The sequence below is a fragment of the Triticum aestivum genome, chromosome 1A (assembly GCF_018294505.1).
Source record: "Triticum aestivum cultivar Chinese Spring chromosome 1A, IWGSC CS RefSeq v2.1, whole genome shotgun sequence".
NCBI lineage: Eukaryota > Viridiplantae > Streptophyta > Magnoliopsida > Poales > Poaceae > Triticum > Triticum aestivum.
The window spans coordinates 247,761,383-247,777,949 of NC_057794.1; the positions used below are offsets into that span (position 1 = coordinate 247,761,383).

At 41.4% G+C, this 16,567-nt stretch overlaps 1 long non-coding RNA gene across 1 annotated transcript; it reads right to left on the minus strand.

Annotated features, from left to right (window-relative positions):
* Positions 1-13,543: 13,543 nt before the first annotated feature.
* On the minus strand, positions 13,544-14,355 carry LOC123114318 (uncharacterized). Its single transcript, XR_006456493.1, has 2 exons — positions 14,156-14,355; positions 13,544-14,076 (listed from the first exon to the last, which is right to left on the minus strand). It is a non-coding gene; the product is annotated as an uncharacterized lncRNA (long non-coding RNA).
* Positions 14,356-16,567: the final 2,212 nt, after the last annotated feature.

Sequence of the window (16,567 nt, forward strand, 5' to 3'; positions counted from 1 at the left end):
GAAACTTTATTTTCTTGTTACTATGATTTTCTACTTCACTCTGAAATTCTTTGAACTTTTCAAACTTATGTTTCATTAAGTAGATATACACATATCTGCTCAAATCATCTGTGAAGGTCAGAAAATAATGATACCCGTCGCGAGCCTCAACACTCATCGGACCGCATACATCGATATGTATTATTTCCAATAAGTTAGTGGCTCGCTCCATTGTTCCGGAGAATAGAGTCTTAGGCATCTTGCCCACGAGGCATGGTTCGCAAGCATCAAGTGATCATAATCAAGTGATTTCAAAAGCCCATCAGCATGGAGTTTCTTCATGCACTTTACACCAATATGACCTAAACGGCAGTGCCACAAATATGTCGCACCATCATTATCAACTTTGCATCTTTTGGCATCAATATTATGAATATGTGTATCACTACGATCAAGATTCAATAAACCATTCACCTTGGGTGTATGACCACAGAAGGTTTTATTCATGTAAACAGAATAACAATTATTCTTTGACTTAAATGAATAACCATATTGCAATAAACATGATCCAATCATATTATGCTCAATGCAAACACCAAATAACATTTATTTTAGGTTCAACACTAATCCTGAAGGTAGAGGGAGTATGCGATGGTGATCTTATCAACCTTGGAATCACTTCCAACACTCATCGTTGCCTCGCCCTCAACTAGTCTCTGTTCATTTTGTAACTCCTGTTTCGAGTTACTAATCTTAGCAACTGAACCGGTATCAAATACCCTAGGGTTACTATGAACACTATTAAAGTACACATCAATAACATGTATATCAAATATACCTTTCATTTTGCCATCCTTTCTTCTCCGTCAAGTATTTAGGATAGTTCTACTTCTAGTGACCTTTCCCTTTGCAGTATAAGCACTCAGTTTTAGGCTTAGGTCTAGCTTTGGGTTTCTTCATAGGAGTGGCAACTTGCTTGCCATTCTTTGAAGTTCCCTTTCTTTTCCTTTGCCCCTTTTCTTGAAACTAGTGGTCTTGTTAACCATCAACACTTGATGTTCTTTCTTGATTCCTACCTTCGCTGATTTTTGCATCGCGAAGAGCTCGGGAATTGTTTTCGTCATCCCTTGCATATTATAGTTCATCATGAAGTTCTAGTAACTTGGTGATAGTGACTAGAGAACTCTGTCAATCACTATCTTATATGGAATATTAACTCCCACTTGATTCAAGCAATTGTAGTACCTAGACAATCTGAGCACATGCTCATTGGTTGAGCTATTCTCCTCCATCTTGTAGGCAAAGTACTGTCAGAGGTCACATACCTCTCGACACGGGCATGAGTCTGAAATACTAATTTCAACTCTTAGAACATCTCATATGCTCCATGGCGTTCAAAATGTTTCTGAAGTCCTAGTTTAAGCCGTAAAGCATGGTGCACTAAACTATCAACTAGTCATCATATCGAGCTTGCCAAACGTTCATAACGCCTGCATCTGCTTCTGCAATAGGTCTGTCACCTAGCGGTGCATCAAGGACATAATTCTTCTGTGCAACAATGAGGATAATCCTCGGATCACAGATCCAGTCCGCATCATTGCTACTATGATCTTTCAACTTAGTTTTCTCTAGGAACATAAAAAATAAACAGGGAGCTATAACGCGAGCTATTGATCTACAACATAATTTGCAAATACTATCAGGGCTAAATTCATGATAAATTAAAGTTCAATTGATCATATTACTTAAGAAATCCCACTTAGATAGACATCCCTCTAGTCATCTAAATGATCACGTGATCCATATCAACTAAACCATGTCCAATCATCATGTGAGATGGAGTAGTTCTCAATGGTGAACATCTCTATGTTGATCATATCTACTATATTATTCACGTTCGACCTTTCCGTCTCAGTGTTCCGAGGCCATATCTGCATATGCTAGGCTCGTCAAGTTTAACCCGAGTATTCTGCGTGTGCAAAACTGGCTTGCACCCGTTGTATGTGAACGTAGAGCTTATCACACCTGATCATCACGTGGTGTCTCCGCACGAAGAACTGTCGCAATGGTGCATACTCAGGGAGAACACTTATACCTTGAAATTTAGTGAGGGATCATCTTATAATGCTACCGCCATACTAAGCAAAATAAGATGCATAAAGGATAAACATCACATGCAATCAAATAAGTGATATGATATGGCCATCATCATCTTGTGCCTTTGATCTCCATCTCCAAAGCACCGTCATGATCACCATCGTCACCGGCTTGACACCTTGATCTCCATCAAAGCATCATTGTCATCTCGCCAACTATTGCTTCTACGACTATCGCTACCACTTAGTGATAAAGTAAAGCAATTACATGGTGATTGCATTTCATACAATAAAGCGACAACCATATGGCTCCTGCCAGTTGCCGATAACTGTTACAAAACATGATCATCTCGTACAACAGTTTATATATCATCATGTCTTGACCATATCACATCACATCAATCCCTACAAAAACAAGTTAGACGTCCTCTACTTTTTTGTTGCAAGTTTTACGTGGCTGCTACGGGCTTCTAGCAAGAACCGTTCTTACCAACGCATCAAAACCACAATGATTTTTCGTCAAGTATGTTGTTTTAACCTTCAACAAGAACCGGGCGTAGTCAAACTTGATTCAATTGAAGTTGGAGAAACAGACACCCACTAGCCACCTGTGTGTGCGAAGCACGGCGGTAGAACCAGTCTCATGAACGTGGTCATGTAATGTCGGTCTGGGCCGCTTCATCCAACAATACCGCCGAATCAAAGTATGACATGCTGGTAAGCAGTATGCTATTATCGCCCACAACTCTTTGTGTTCTACTCGTGCATATAACATCTACACATAGACCTGGCCCGGATACCACTATTGGGGAACGTAGTATTTCAAAAAAAATCCTACGATCACGCAAGATCTATCTAGGAGAAGCATAGCAGCGAGCTGGGAGAGTGTGTCCACATGCCCTTGTAGACAGAAAGTGGAAGCATTCAGTAACGCGGTTGATGTAGTCGAACGTCTTTGCGATCCAACCGATCCAAGTACCGAACGCACGACACCTCCGCGATCTGCACACGTTCAGCTCAGTGTGACGTCCCTCGAACTCTTGATACAGTTGAGGCCGAGGGAGAGTTTCGACAGCACAACGGCGTGGTGACGGTGATGATGAAGTTACCGACGCAGGGCTTCGCTTAAGCACTACGACGATATGACCGAGGTGTAAAACTGTGGAGGGGGGCACCGCACACGGCTAAAAGATCAACTTGTGTGTCTATGGGGTCCCACCCTCCCCGTATATAAAGGAGGCGAGGAGGAGGCGGTCGTCCTAGGAGGCACGCCATAGAGGGGAGTCCAACTAGGACTCCCAATCCTAGTTGGACTCCCTTTCCTTTTCCGGAGAAGGGGAAAGAGTGAAGGGAGAGGAAGAGGAGAAGGAAAGGGGGGGGCGCCCCCCTCCCTAGTCCAATTTGGACTCCCTATAGGTAGGGGGCGCGACTGCCCCTTGTGGGCTGCCTCCCCTCTTCCCTATGGCCCATGTAGGCCCAATATTTCCCTGGGGGGTTTCGGTAACCTCCCTGTACTCCGAAAAAATGCCCGGATCACTCGAAACCATTCCGATGTCTGAATGCAACCTTCCAATATATGAATGTTTACCTCTCGACCATTTCAAGACTCCTCGTCATGTCCGTGATCTCATCTGGGACTCCGAACAATCTTTGGTCATCAAATCACATAACTTATAATACAAATCGTCATCAAACATTAAGCATGCGGACCCTACGGGTTCGAGAACTATGTAGACATGACGGAGACACATCTACAGTCAATAACCAATAGCGGAACCTGGATGCTCGTATTGGCTCCTACATATTCTACGAAGATCTTTATCAGTCAAACCGCATAACAACATACGTTGTTCCCTTTGTCATCGGTATGTTACTTGCCCGAGATTCGATCGTCGGTATCATCATACGTAGTTCAATCTCGTTACCAGGAAGTCTATTTACTCATTCCGTAATGCATCATCTCGTAACTAACTCATTAGTCAGATTGCTTGCAAGGCTTATAGTGATGTGCATTACCGAGAGGGCCCAGAGATACTTCTCCGATACTCGGAGTGAAAAATCCTAATCTTAATCTCTGCCAACTCAACAAACACCATCGGAGACACCTGTAGAATATCTTTATAATTACCCAGTTACATTGTGATGTTTGATAGCACACAAGGTGTTCCTTCGGTATTCGGGAGTTGCATAATCTCATAGTTAGAGGAACATGTATAAGTCATGAAGAAATCAATAGCAATAAAAATAAACGATCATGATGCTAAGCTAACGGATGGGTCTTGTCCACAATTAGAGGCATACTAGGGACACTTTGTTTGTCTATGTATTCACACATGTATCAAGTTTCCGGTTAATACAATTCTAGCATGAATAATAAACATTTATCATGATATAAGGAAATATAAATAACATATTTATTATTGCCTCTAGGGCATATTTCCTTCAAGTTCCACGACAGGATATTCATTGCATCCGGCGGTTCTCTCCAAGGGAGGCCACCTATATCTCATCATTTCCACTTTCCTTGGTAACTTTCACCCTTTTACTGCTTGTACTGCTAGTTGGAGAATTGTTCTCTTTCAAATCCTTCCCACTCCCATTAGTTATAGCATGACTTTTGGTGCACAAAAGGCTCTCATGTTCGTCTCCACCGCATCCATATTCAAATGCTTTATAGAGTCCTTTTCCGTTGCCATACTACTACCTGGAATTTTCACTAGGCTCGAAGTTGTATCCATTATTTCAAGGTTCGGCCCCTCCTTCATCGATTACTGATATAATCCTTAGCCTATGTACCAACGTGCATGTCCTTTGGCCTACCATCATTGTATGCCCTAGGTTTGTTAGGAGCATCTGCATAAAGCCAATCATCGAACTTTATATTTTTCTCCGCATGGATTTCGAGCCCACACTCCTTGAACTCATGAACTACTAGGCCGCAAATCTTACAGTACCTCGCGAGCTTCTGATGACCCACAAGTATAGGGGATCTATAGTAGTCCTTTCGATAAGTAAGAGTGTCGAACCCAACGAGGAGCAGAAGGAAATGATAAGCGGTTTCCAGCAAGGTATTCTCTGCAAGTACTGAAATAAGTGGTAACAGATAGTTTTGTGATAAGATAATTTGTAACGAGCAACAAGTAATAAAAGTAAATAAGGTGCAGCAAGGTGGCCCAATCCTTTTTGTAGAAAAGGACAAGCCTGAAAAAACTCTTATATGATGTAAGGCGCTCCCGAGGACACATGGGAATATCGTCAAGCTAGTTTTCATCACGTTCATATGATTCGCGTTCGGTACTTTGATAATTTGGTATGTGGGTGGACCGGTGCTTGGTTACTGCCCTTACTTGGACAAGAATCCCACTTATGATTAACCTCTATTGCAAGCATCCGCAACTACAACAAAAGTATTAAGGTAAACCTAACCATAGCATGAAACATATGGATCCAAATCAGCCCCTTACGAAGCAACGCATAAACTGGGGTTTAAGCTTCTGTCACTCTAGCGACCCATCATCTACTTATTACTTCCCAATGCCTTCTTCTAGGCCCAAATAATGGTGAAGTTTCATGTAGTCGACGTTCACATAACACCACTAGAGGAGAGACAACATACATCTCATCAAAATATCGAACGAATACCAAATTCACATGACTACTAATAGCAAGACTTCTCTCATGTCCTCAGGAACAAAAGTAACTACTCACAAAGCATAAACATGTTCATAATCAGAGGGGTATTAATATGCATATAGGATCTGAACATATGATCTTCCACCAAATAAACCAACTAGCATCAACTACAAGGAGTAATTAACACTACTAGCAACCTACTAGCACCAATCCCGGACTTGGAGACAAGAATTGGATATAAGAGATGAACTAGGGTTTTGAGATGAGATGGTGCTGATGAAGATGTTGATGGAGATTGCCCTCTCCCGATGAGAGGAGCGTTGGTCATGACGATGGCGATGATTTCCCCCTCCGGGAGGGAAGTTTCCCCCGCAGAACAACTCCGCCAGAGCCCTAGATTGGTTCCGCCAAGGTTCCGCCTCGTGGCGGTGGAGTTTCGTCCGAGAAGATGGCTTATGATTTTTTCCCATCGAAAGACTCCATATAGCAGAAGATGGCCACCGGAGGGCCACCAGGGGGCCCATGAGGTAGGGGGTGCGCCCTGGGGGGTAGGGCGCGCCCCCCACCCTCGTGGGCAGGGTGTGGCCCCCCTGGTGAAGTTCTTGCTCTCGGTATTTTTTATATATTTGGAAAACATCTTCCGTGAAGTTTCAGGACTTTTGGAGTTGTGCAGAATAGGTCTCTAATATTTGCTCCTTTTCCAGCCCAGAATCCCACCTGCCGGCATTCTCCCTCTTTATGTAAACCTTGTAAAATAAGAGAGAATAGGCATAAGTATTGTGACATAATGTGTAATAACAGCCCATAATGCAATAAATATCGATATAAAAGAATGATGCAAAATGGACATATCAACTCCCCCAAGCTTAGACCTCGCTTGTCCTCAAGCGAAAAGCCGAAATCGAAAAATATGTCCACATGTTTAGAGATAGAGGTGTCGCTAAAAATAAAATACGGACATGAGGGCATCATGATCATTCTTAGAACAGCAACTTGTATAATTCTTGTCATATGATCTCTAATGCTAGAGTAATAATTCAATCACAATATCAAGTATGAATCGTAAACTTCATTGAAAACTAACAAACTACAATCTCAGTCATTGAAGCAATTACAATTTATCATAACATAGGAAAGAGTCAATGTATAAGAGCTTTTTAGCAAGTCCACATACTCAACTATCATATAATCTTTCACAATTGTTGACACTCACGCAATACTTATGAGTATGGAGTTTTAATCGGACACAGAGAAAGATAGGGGCTTATAGTTTTGCCTCCCAATGTTTTACCTCAAGGGTAATGTCAACATCAATAGTTCATGAAAACTCACATCCAATTAGCCATATATACCAGGATCTTTCCAACATATTGTGCTTGCCAAAGGATAAAGTGTAAAAAGGAAGGGTAAAAATCACCATGACTCTTATGCAATGTAGGAGATAAAAGTAAAAGATTTGCCCTTCGCAGAGGGAAGCAGAGGTTGTCATGCACTTTTATGGTTGGATGCACAAAATATTAATGCGAAAGAACATCAATTTATATTGCCCCTTGTGATATGGACCTTTATTATGCAGTCTGCCGCTTTTATTACTTCCATATCACACGATCGTATAAAGCTTATTTCCTCTACACCAATCAATCATACATATTTAGAGAGCAATTTTTATTGTTTGCACCGATGACAACTTACTTGATGGATCTAACTCAATCCATAGGTAGATATGGTGGACTCTTATGGCAAGACTGGTTTGAGGGTGTTTGGAAGCACAAGTAGTATCTCTACTTGGTGCAATGAATTTGGCTAGCATGAGGGGGAAAGGCAAGCTCATCATGTTGGAAGATCCAAGACAATATAATTCATCTCAGATCTAAGAAAACATAACCCATTATGTTGTCTTCCTTGTCCAATGTCAACTCTTTAGCATGTCATATTTTAATGAGTGCTCACAATCATAAAAGATGTCCAAGATAGTATATTTATATGCGAAGACCTGTCTTTCTTTATTACTTCCTATTAATTGCAACGATGACCAAAACTGTGTTTGTCAACCCTCAACAACTTTTATTCATCATACTCTTTCTATGTGAGCTCATTACTCTCCATAAGACTCACATGATCTTTTTGTTTCTTTTTATTTCTTTCTCTTTTCTTTTATTCACTTAGGATCATGGCAAAATAATCAAGCCCTTGACTCAACACTAATCTTTATTATATAGTTCACGGACTCGATTACATAGAAGGATAATAAGGCCAAACTCACAACTAGATCAAACTAAGAACTTTTATTCTACTAGATCAAGATATTACCAAAAGGATTGAACTAAGAAAAACGGTAAAGATAAAGTGATGGTGATACGATACCGGGGCACTCCCCCAAGCTTGGAAGTTGCCAAGTGGAGTGCCCATACCCAGGTGATTATGTCTCCTTTGTTGGTGAAGAAGGTGGAGTTGTTGATGATGGATAGTCGCACATCGAGCGTAGGAGGTCTTCTAACTTGCGGATAATGCCCTTGAGTGCGATGATATGCTCCTTCAACAAAATATTTTCACGTGTGAGATACTTATTTTGTATACGAGCCAACTCAATCATCTTGAAAGCTTCGATTTCTGTTGGCGTAAGAAGATTGTGATCCAGTTGAAGGGTGTCTTCTGTTGATGGAACTTGGTCCTCCATGGCCTTCTTGATCCCTTCATCCTTGTTGATCTCCATAGGTTCTTCTCTCTTCAGCTCTATCTTCATTAGCCAAGCATCGTTGCCCTCATGGTTGGAGGAGGAGGGAGACGACATAGTGCCTAGCCTTGACAACCCTGACAGAAAACAGCTCAAAACAAAGACAGGAGATTTTTGCGTGATACGGGAATCAAAACCCCCGGGAGGTTATATAATGAATTTTTACCGACCAAAATACGTGTTGTGTATGAAAACGGAGTCCGGAGAGCACACGAGGTGCCCACGAGGTAGGGGGCGCGCCCAGTAGGGTAGGGCGCGCCCTCCACCCTCGTGGAGGCCTCGTGTCCTTCCCGGACTGCTGCTTATTTTTCTATTTTTCTAAATATTCCAAAACGGAGAAATATTGCCTTAAAAACTGTTTTGGAGTCGGTTTACTTACCGTACGACATACCTATTCCTTTTCGGAGACTGAAACGTTCCAAAAAGTGTCCCTTATGTATTCCTTCGGGGTTACGGTTTCGATAACATTGGTTTCAACATTTATGGGATTACCTGAGATATAGTGTTTGATTCTTTGACCGTTCACCACCTTCGGATTTGTGCCTTCGAAGTTGTTGATTTTTATGGCACCGGAACGGTAGACCTCCTCGATAACGTAAGGACCTTCCCATTTAGAGAGAAGTTTTCCTGCAAAAAATCTTAAACGAGAGTTGTATAGCAATACATAATCACCTACATTAAACTGACGCTTTTTCATCCTTTGTCATGCCATCTCTTAACTTTTTCTTTAAACAACTTGGCATTTTTGTAGGCTTGGGTTCTCCATTCATGAAGTGAGCTAATATCAAATAACCTCTTCTCACCGGCAAGTTTAAAACCATAATTAAGTTCTTTAATAGCCCAATAAGCCTTGTGTTCTAGTTCGAGAGGTAAGTGACATGCTTTTCCATAAACCATTTTATACGGAGACATACCCATAGGATTTTTATATGCAGTTCTATAGGCCCATAATGCATCATCAAGTTTCTTGGACCAATTCTTTTTAGACCTATGAACAGTCTTTTGCAAAATTAATTTGAGTTCTCTATTACTCAATTCTACTTGACCACTAGACTAAGGGTGATAAGGAGATGCAATTCTATGATTAACATCATATTTAGCAAGCATTTTACGGAAAGCACCATGAATAAAATGTGAACCACCATCAGTCATTAAATATCTAGGGACTCCAAATCTTGGAAAAATAACTTCTTTAAGCATTTTAATAGAAGTGTTATGATCATCACTACTAGTTGGAATAGCTTCTACCCACTTAGTAACGTAATCAATAGCAACTAAAATATGTGTATAACCATTAGAGGAAGGAAAAGGTCCCATATAGTCAAAGCCCCAAACATCAAATGGTTCAATAACAAGTGAATAATTCATAGGCATTTCTTGACGTCTACTAATATTACCAATTCTTTGACATTCATCACAAGATAAGACAAACTTATGGGCATCCTTGAAGAGAGTAGGCCAATAAAAACCAGATTGCAGTACCTTATGTGCAGTTCTATCTCCAGCATGGTGTCCTCCATAAGCTTCGGAGTGACACTTGCGTAGGATCTGTTCCTGTTCATGCTCAGGTACACAACGTCGAATAACACCATCTACTCCTTCTTTATAAATATGTGGGTCATCCCAAAAGTAATGCCTCAAATCACAGAAGAACTTTTTCTTTTGCTGGTATGTGAAACTAGGTGGTATAAACTTAGCAACAATGTAATTAGCATAATCAGCATACCATGGAGCAGTATGAGAAGCATTTATGACATTTAATTGCTCATCAGGAAAGCTATCATCAATAGGTAGTGGGTCATCAAGCACATTTTCTAACCTAGACAAGTTGTCTGCAACGGGGTTCTCAGCTCCTTTTCTATCAACAATATGCAAATCAAATTCTTGTAGCAAGAGAACCCATCTAATGTGTCTAGGTTTAGCATCTTTCTTTTCCATAAGATATTTAATAGCAGCATGATCAGTGTGAATAGTTACTTTAGAATCAACAATATAAAGTCTAAACCTATCACAAGCAAATACAACTGCTAAGAATTCTTTTTCAGTAGTAGCATAATTTCTTTGAGCATTGTCTAGAGTTTTACTAGCATATTGAGTAACATTTAGTTTCTTATCAACTCTTTGTCCTAGAACAACACCTACAACATAATCACTAGCATCACACATAATTTCAAAGGATAAATTCCAATCAGGTGGCTGAACAATAGGTGCAGAGATCAATGCTTTTTTAAGTATTTCAAATGCTTCTACACAATCATCATCAAAGACAAATGGTATATCTTTTTGTAATAAATTAGTCAGAGGCCGAGAGATTTTTGAGAAGTCCTTAATGAACCTCCTATAAAAACCGGCATGACCAAGGAAACTTCTTATACCTTTGATGTCCTTGGGACATGTCATCTTTTCAATAGCATCAACCTTGGCTTTATCAACTTCAATACCTCTTTCAAAAACTTTATGTCCCAAGACAATACATTCATTAACCATAATAAAGTGGCACTTTTGCCAATTCAAGACAAAATTAGTTTCTTCACATCTCTGCAAAACTCGATCAAGGTTGCTCAAGCAATCATCAAAAGTAGATCCATAGACGGAAAAATCATCCATGAAAACCTCACAAATCTTTTCACAAAAGTCAGAGAGTATAGCCATCGTGCATCTTTGAAAGGTAGCAGGTGCATTACATAAACCAAGAGGCATACATCTATAAGCAAAAGTACCAAAAGGGCATGTAAAAGTAACCTTTGATTGATCTTTGGCTGACACACGTATTTGAGAAAAACCAGAATAACCATCTAGAAAGCAAAAATGTGTATGTTTGGACAATCTTTCTAGCATTTGATCGATAAAAGGTAAGGGGTAATGATCCTTTTTAGTAGCCTTATTTAATTTGCGGAAATAAATTACCATCCTATAACCTGTAATAATTCTTTGAGGAATCAATTTATTTTTATCATTAGGAACAACAGTAATACCTCCCTTCTTAGGGACACAATGGACAGGGCTTACCCATTGACTATCAGCAACGGGATAAATTATACCTGCCTCAAGGAGCTTTAGTATTTCCTTTCTTACCACTTCTTTCATTTTAGGATTCAGCCGGCGTTGATGATCCCGAACTGGTTTAGCATCTTCTTCTAAATTAATTTTATGTTGACATAGAATGGGACTAATGCCCTTAAGATCATCAAGAGTATACCCAATAGTAGCACGATGCTTCTTCAGAGTTTTCAATAATCTCTCTTCCTCATGCTCTAAAAGGTTAGCACTAATAATAACATGATATATCTTTCTCTCATCAAGATAAGCATATTTAAGAGTATCAGGTAACGGTTTAAGCTCAAACACGGGATCACCCTTGGGTGGAGGAGGATCCCCTAGAATTTCAACAGGTAAATTGTTTTTCAGAATAGGCTCCTGTTTAAAGAATACTTCATCTAATTCCCTTCTTTCATTCATAAACATGTCATTTTCATGGTCTAGCAAGTATTGTTCTAAAGGATCACTAGGAGGTACTGCAATAGAAGCAAGACCAATAATTTCATCCTTACTAGGTAATTCTTCTTCACGGTGTTGTCTACTAAATTTAGAAAAATTAAATTCATGAGTCATATCATCTAAACCGATAGTAACAACATCTCTTTTGCAATCTATGATAGCATTAACAGTATTTAAGAAGGGTCTACAAAATATAATGGGACAAAAGTTGTCTTGTGGGGAACCAAGAACAAGATAATCAGCAGGATATTTAGTTTTCCCACACAAGACTTCAACATCTCTAACAATTCCCATTGGTGAAATAGTATCTCTATTGGCAAGTTTAATTGTAACATCAATTTCTTCTAACTCAATAGGTGCAATATCATGCATAATTTCTCTATAAAGGCTAATAGGTATTGCACTAGCACTAGCACCCATATCACATAAGCCATGATAACAATGATCTCCTATTTTAACAGAAATAACATGCATGCCTACCACAGGTCTAGGTTTATCTTTATCACGGGATTTAGCAATTCTAGCACTTTCATCACAGAAATAAATAACATGCCCATCTATATTACCAGACAAGAGATCTTTAACAATAGCCATATTAGGTTCAACTTTAACTTGCTCAGGAGGTGTATATGTTTTAATATTACTTTTACGAACTATAGTTGAAGCTTTAGCATGATCCTTTATCCTAACAGGGAAAGGTGGTTTCTCAACATAAGAAGTAGGGACAATAGGATCATTATAAGTGATAGTCTTTTCTTCAACTTTAATAGGTGCAGCTACTTTTACTTTTATGGGAGGATGTATTTAAACCACTTCTCCTTGGGGAGATCAACATAGGCAGCAAAAGATTCACAGAAAAAAGCTACTATCTCAGAGTCAAGTCCATATTTAGTGCTAAATTTACGAAAAATATCGGTATCCATAAAAGATTTAACACAATCAAAACTAGGTGTCATACCTGACTCCTTACCATTGTCGAGGTCCCAATCTTCAGAGTTACATTTATTACCACTATGTATTCCCGAGTCTTCTCTTCGTTTGTTACTTTTGCAAGATGCTCATGGAGGCGGACTTATGAGACACTTCGGACGCGACAAGACATTCGCTACGCTCTTCAGGAACTACTTTTGGCCCAAGATGTTTCGTGAAGTCTCACGCTTCACCAACCGATACTTGACATGTCGCGAAGCTAAGTCTAAAGTTCAATTCCATGGTCTATATATATGCCACTTCCTATTCCGTATCACGCATGGGAAGATATTAGCATGGATTTTGTCCTTGGTTTGACTTGAACTCAAAAAGGAAAAGATTTTGTTTTTGTTGTTGTGACCCGATTCAGGTGTTCATTTGCAAAAAGAATGAATTGAATAGGAGCACTACAACTCAAATTATAGTGAGATGACGTTTGGATTTGAATTTAAATTCAAACAGATCAAATGTATTTGAAAATTTGAGTATATAGATTATCAACAAGTATGTGATACAAGTTTTCACACACAAAAAGGATGAATTGAAAAGGTGTCACGATTCTCCCGATATGATCAAATGAAGGTATGAGTTTAAATTTTAATTGGTCAAATTTGAAATGTTCAAAAGTTAAAAATTATGGTGTCAACGGTTAGATGGTCTCACGAGGATCACTCTACAAAAAGTTTTGCCCCACTTGGAGTTACAGTTAAAGAGATATGATAGACTGAAGTTACAAGGGCCTATCTGTAAAATTACAGAAATAGTTTCAACCGAAAAAAGAAATTAAAACAAAATTCATGGACATGTGGCAGCACGTGATTGCCAGATACCCCTTCGCAGCTGGAGGCTCCGTGGGTCGTTGGATTAGGTCGCGATGGACGGCTGATGTTTTATTGGAGCTAGGATTTACCGTGGTGGGGAATTCCTCGTCGGAGATGTCATTGGACTTGGGAGTGACGGCGCGGCGGCTTCGGGCGTTGCCACTGGCGAGGCTTCTGGGGTCTGCGAGGCAAGGGGAAGGAGCTGCACGACGCGGTGGAGCTTTGTGAGCTCAAGAATGTCCTCGGAAGCGTCGGGGATTGGTTCTGGAGACGGCGGCGTACAACTGGAGATGGATGGTCGCCGGTGATCTTCGGGAGGAGCGGAGGCGTTCGAAACAGAGGTGTTCTGAGAATAAAATAAGGTGAAGAAGGTGCGTGAGGATGCTGTGAATACAGAGGAAGGCTCGGCGAGGTTCGAGGTTTACCAAGGCGGGAGAATTTCTCGTCACCGCTGCTCAGGCTGGCGGAGCTCACCGGGGTCGCAGGCAAGGGATCGAGAGAGGAGATCGACGGGTGTGCGGCGTTGCGCGTATGCCGGCGAATCGCACACGGATCGGAAGGATCGGGCAGATCAGACGCGGGATACGCGGGTGTGAGGCGTACAGAAACAAGAGTCCGTCTCGAGCTTGAAGACGAGACGATGGGGTCCGTGCGTCAGTCGAACAGGGAGGAAGAGAGAGACTGGCAGGTGGGCCGTCTATGCTGACGTCGCGCTGACGCAATGGTGCTGGCGGCTGGACTGCGCTGGCCTTGGTGGCCTCGGCCTGCTCGGCCTGCTGCTACGCTGCGTCGCGCGCGTGGGCGGAGGTAGGAAATAGGCGATCCTAAAAAAAAAAGGTACGAAATGGGCCGGTCAGCTGTTGGGTTAGAATAGGTTGAGGGATTTCCTTTTTATGAATATACAGACATGAATTTGGCTCCAAAAACAAATCCAAGTCGTTTCTGTAAATACCAGAACATCCACAAAAATTAATATAGTTATATAGAGCATAGTGAACATTTTTCCAGCGTAAATGTTTATGCAATTTTTTTATAGACCTTACTTTGGGCTCTATAAATGAACATAAAACATTCTTAAACTCCATAGAAATATAAAAATAACATTTAAAACATTTCCAACTCATGAATATTGAAGGAGTCATATTACTTTCTCTCACTTAACTTAATTTTCGAATTGGTTTTGTTTCAAACAATAAAATCCAATGGAAAGAATATTTGATAAATCTCCTAATTTAATTATTGAGGAAGTCATGTCATCCTCTCTCATATTTGAATTGGAAATATTATGAATATTCTCAAACCAAAAATAACACGCAAATGAATAATTGGGGAAGTCATTTTATGCCCTCTCTTCTGAATATTTGTTTAAACTCCAAAAGTTTCAAATCCTAGACAAAATTTACTAACAACAAGCAACACAAGCAAGTTTTAATTTAATTCTATTTAATTAATTAACATTCCAAAATTCAAAATTTTGGGATGTTATAGCGCATAAGACAGTTGTACTTAGCTTTTTGCACACCCGCTCACTGCCTGATCGAGCCGACCCTCCTGAGGCGTTGCGTCCTTCTGAAGCTCCTGCGTACTGACAGATTACGAGACACAAAGGGCAAAACGCGCTTGCTGATCTGCTCATGATTGTTCCATGAGAAGACAAGGCACTAAGGACCCGGTGAGGTGGCGTGCACGGGGCCGGCCCGCGAGCTAGAGCTCGATCGCTTAGATTTACCAACGCTGCAGGGACGGATCCAAGCACAGACGCCGTGCCAATAGCCCCCTCTCATGGGACGCTCAGGAGGAGAGCTGCCAACGCGTGGGGGCCGTGGGGCGACGCCTCCGGAGGCGGTGCGGTCTCAAGCACGCAGTTAACGGACATAGCAACTCATAAAAGCATAACTTGTTCCTGATACATGAGCAAAATGATGCGGCTGCAGGGGTGGGCCCTGACAGCTTGAGGATAATGCAACCCGTGGGGCGCCCTCAATTGAACAAACCAAAAAGTAAGTTGGCAATGCCGCTGCAGGGGTGTCGAGGAAGTCGATGAAGCACGCCGTTGGGGTTTGCTCCTCATGAACCGGGAGGCTCCTGAGGCTCGGGAGGCTCGCGAAGTGCCAATGTCTCATGAGACGCCAGCGCCAGACGTCGGGCCTCGTGAGAAGCGAAAAGAAGCCGCGCGAACCATTGGTACATGATGCCCACGTTGAGCAGGCCAAAGGGCATACAAATGTAGTTGCAAGGGTAGCCTGTAACGCCCCGAGACCGATGCGCCAGGTGTCTTCCAATTATTCACTATTCTTTGCCATGTCGTTTGCTTGTGTGTTGCATCTTGTCATGTCATCATGTGCATTGTGTCATCATGTTTTCAAAACTTGCATCCGTCCCGGTCTCCTCGTTCTTTTCCGCTGTCCGTTCTGAGCCCAGACACACTTGCACGCGCCCGCGACATGTCCGAAATAGTATTTTATAAGTGACCGGGAAATGTTCTCGGAATGGGATGACAGTTGACATGCGGTGTTGTTATGTTGTTAGTAGGTCGCCTGTCAAGTTTCATCGCATTCCGAGTTCATTTGATGCCCCAACGGATAACTATAGCGACAATATAGTCGGTCATTCATCGGACGTTTTCGGTCTCCGAAAACCGTTGCCGGGCTGCCTTCTCTTCTCTCCTCTCAGCCCATCGCACTCCCCACAGCCCACCTATCTAACCCTCCTCTACTCCAGACCATCCAATCGAGATCGAACGGCTCCGAGACGGCCTCGAAAGCCCCTCAAACATCCCTAAACCTAATCCCTGCCTATTTAAACCCCCCACCTAGTCCATTTTGGGCTAGACCTAG